The sequence below is a fragment of the Tiliqua scincoides genome, chromosome 5 (genome assembly GCF_035046505.1).
Source record: "Tiliqua scincoides isolate rTilSci1 chromosome 5, rTilSci1.hap2, whole genome shotgun sequence".
NCBI lineage: Eukaryota > Metazoa > Chordata > Lepidosauria > Squamata > Scincidae > Tiliqua > Tiliqua scincoides.
Genome location: NC_089825.1, coordinates 89,485,073 through 89,489,197, shown reverse-complemented (window position 1 = coordinate 89,489,197; position 4,125 = coordinate 89,485,073).

Here is a 4,125-nt window from a genome sequence, read left to right as displayed (position 1 = left end):
TATACTCGCTAATAAACATGCGCCACAGACTGACCGGGAAAACTCTTCTGCAGGAGTTTCACTGAAATGAATGGGAGCTATGCATGAGCACTACAGAACAGGAGCACTGAAAAAGCATTGCAATGGGGTTTGTGGTGGAGGATTCCCCAGCCGATTGTACCCCATGTTGGAATTTGGGTGTAACACCACCTTCAGGACTCTGGAGGGCAGTGTAATGTCCAGTCACCTGCCCCTCTATGATTCTTGCAGGCAGTTGCATTATGTTATATGAGGCAAGTGCCCCAAGCGTGAGGCTGTAGGACCCCGCAGAAGCCTCCCTGGTTTCCAGGAAGCACAGTTTATAGTGTCAGAGAACCTCAGAGAGGCTTCCCCGACGCAGTCTTGGGCCATGCGAGGCTCTGTGAGCCTCAGGTGTGTGGGGGGGGGGTGGATTTGCGTGGGGGGGCAGTGACAGCCCACAGGGGGCACCATTGCAGACCTTTGCCCCAGGACGCCAGGCTGGGAAGGTCCACCACTGCTTGCAGGAGATGCGGTATTTAACATTATAACCTTCCTCCCCTCCTTCTCACATTCTCTCTTCCTTCCTGACCATCACAGGAGAAGGATGCATGGGATGTGTGCTCTGTCTCCACAATGGCTAAAAGTGTGAGTTGTTGGTGATAAAGTAAAAACACATAACACTGCTTTCTGCACTTCTCATTTTTTGTAAAAAAACGAAAACCCAAAATCTACCAAAAAAAAATAAACTGGAAATGTGTGGAAAAAAATAAAATAATGGACTGGACTGGGTGGGATGGGTAAGGTCTGTGGCTGCATCTGCTGACACTATACCACTTATATCACTGACCTAGTACACTTTAAAATTGATTATAATTTATAATTATAATTTATAAAACTGCAACCTGGGAGACACACATAACGCTGCTTTCTGCACTTTCCTCCATGGGGGAAAAAGCGAAATCTGCAGAAAAATAAAAATGTTTAAGAACACCTCTAACAATGGCAGGCCACCACCATCCACAGAAAGGGCACCGCTTCTGGGGTTCTTTGTTCTAAAGTAGTAGGAGCCTCTGACCGAGCAGAAGATGCATGTAAGCAACTATGAACTGTGAGTAGAATATTTCTTATGAAACATTAACCAACCTCCACTCTTGTGTATCTCTATTGAAAGCAACTCACCCAGATGCTGGGATATCTTACCCCAAGAAGAGGGTGTTTTTGTTGATTACTCTACTTTCCTCTCTCCTTTCCAACACCTATAGATCAGATCTATCTGTCTACGAACAAGCGACACACAAAATCATCCATGGCAGGGCTGCCTCTGATTCTGCCTATCTTGTCACCTTCTGTAGGTTTCTCCAGCTCTTCCACCTGGGGAAAGAGCTGAACTGTTTGTATCCCCAGTTTGTTTCAAAACGTTCTGACTCTTAATTTTTACAGAGTCCCATGATCTTAGAAATGCACACATGCGCATTCCTCAGTCAATCTAAGCCAAAGAGCATGGATGGGGGTGTTCCACAACCTCCCTCTAGCACACAAGAGGCAGAAGTGTGTTAATGAACATCTGCCCCCATTTTGCAGCCTATACCCAGACCTGTGCCAGCAGAGATTAAAGTTAACGGCTTGCGCTGGGTCACTGGAGGCACGTAAAGAGAAATGAGCATGAAAATAGGAAAAATGTGGGGAAAACACCCGGCGGGACAGAGGTAACATTTATAGCACAGAAAGGAGACATTCCACCCTGTGCAAAACCTCTTCCATGCTGCCCAGGCTGTAAATACTTCCATAAGGCCCACCACAAGTGGCCTCAGGTGAAGAAAGGCTAATCTCGGTTTGCAGTTCATCATTTCTGGGTTTGCAGACCATCATTTGGCCTTCCAAGAAAACAGGGATACTTGACAACTCATAGAGTTGAATGATAGTGTAAGGGGGAGGAGGGACAGCCAAGGATCATGACCCTAAACCCCTTCCCCAAGCCAGGCTATCCGGTACCAAAATCATACACAAGCACACACACAAAGACATCTAGCCAACCTTTCCATTAAGCTAAGGCCATATGCAGCTATTTTTGTTGCCCTGGATGAAAATAAATGGAGGATTGTTTACTTTTCAAGAAGGTAATTGGGATTAAGGTAGGTAAGGAATTGTATTCCACCTCCTTAAGGGTTCTGTTGCGACTCCTTTCTTCTACTCTTTACAAATGAATGTATTCCTCACTCCATTAATTCATATGGAATAGAGGAAAAGAGGGTCGCTATCTGGAAAACCAGGAAGCGTGAGCCCGTCGGTTCCTCCCCCCACCCCCACCCCGCCCCTTGGACTCTGTTGTCCCAAAGGTTTGCTTCATCTTGAAGAATTTCCCAATTAACTTGAAGCCTCTGTAATTCTGCTGCTCTGGGTGGTGGCCTAGATTGTCTCTAGGAATACCCCCCATCAGGAGGTCTGTCTGGCTCCATTATTGTTTAGCTCCTGGCTGTTTCAGAGGGCCAATCTGGAGCAGGTAGTCTGCTGTCTTTTCCTGATTTCTGATTACTTTTATGGTGTTAGTAACTTTTAAGCTTGACTTTATGAGTCGTCTTGGACCTCCCCAACACCACCCTCTTTAGGAGAGAAAGACAGGCAAGAATGCGACTGTCAAGACTTTGTCTAGAGCAGCTGTCTCAAATCTGAAGACCACTGCGTGCCGCAAACAAGCCTCCCTGGTGCAACTGGAGCTTACCATTCTGCCAGGGAAGCTTCCATTGTTGCCACCAATCACCCCCCATGTTCACTCCACTCTGCTGTGTCTGCCAGGTAATCCTGGAGCAGAGCCTGCAGGGGAAACAGAACACGGAAGTGGTGGGGTAGATCAAACATGGGGGAGGATTGGTGGTGACAATGGAAGCCTCCCTCATAGAACGGTAAGCTCCATTCACGCAGGGGAGGGATTCACAAGGGCACTGGCCCACAGGCCGGAGTCTGGAGAATCCTGGTCTAGAGCCCAGAGATCAGATCAGATCAGTCTGATCTTGTTTCCTACATGTTGGTTACATACTTGTTTCTGGGCTTCAGTTCAAGGCTGTAGCTTTGCTCCTTAAAGACCCAAATGTTCTGAGATGAAAGTATCTAAAGAACTACCTCCTTTCTCACAAGCCTACCCAGGTAGACTTTCCATTCTACTACAGAGTCTATCTCCATGTCCCACCATCAGAGGTATGGAGGACAATCATGAGAAATGGAGCCTTTCCTATTGTGGGGCATACATTGATCTCACGAAAGAGGTGTGCCTGGCCCTGCCCACTTCTAGATGGGCAGCAAAGGCTATTCCGTTTTGGCAAGCCTTTTCTGGGAACCAACTACAGAGCTAAGAAGGCTACTCCCAGCATCTCTGAATGGCTAATTGCTCTAGCTTTGCCTCCTTCCAGTCAGTTACCTTTGGGAGGTGGGTACTTCCATTATGTCTCTGCAGTGAGTGTGTTTGAGTCACTCCAGATATGGAAGCACCACAGAATTACCTGTCCTTAGAATAAACACACTCAGTGTAGTGACTCACACAGAGGGGTTAGATCTTTGGGGGGCTGATTGTTCTCACTTGTATGCATTTTTAAATTAAATTTTTTTGGCGTGTAAGATTGTGCCTTCAGTTTTAATTCAGAAAAATAATGTGCCTTGGCTATCTGAAGTTTGGGAAACACTGGGGCCTGTAGAGTCTCTGTGGCCTTTTGAACAGTCCTGGAAAAACACTTCCTTAAAAAAAAAAAAACCCGTCAAAAATCAGCCTAGAGGAGTGGAAGATCAAAGGTCTCGCCATCTGTCAGCTTTGTTGGCAGGGACCACAGTGCCCAATTGAATTAAATTATGTAAGGCCTTGTTCTATAGCCCAAGGGAGGAAGAGAGAATAGAGCCCCCGTGGCAAGAAGAAGCTATGAGTGAGATCTCTGAAAAGGACTGGTCACAATTTGGTTGATGTACTAGGAGAGTGGGACATCCCATTTACTCTCCCAAGGGGAGGAATGCAAAGCCAAACCCAGGCCAAATTCCAGCTGTTTTTGAGGCCAATTAGCTCAGAAGCACTCATCTAGAGGGGAATTTCTGTTCCCTGCTTTGGTTTTCAAGGTGGTGATGCCTTTTAACTACTGCCGCTAT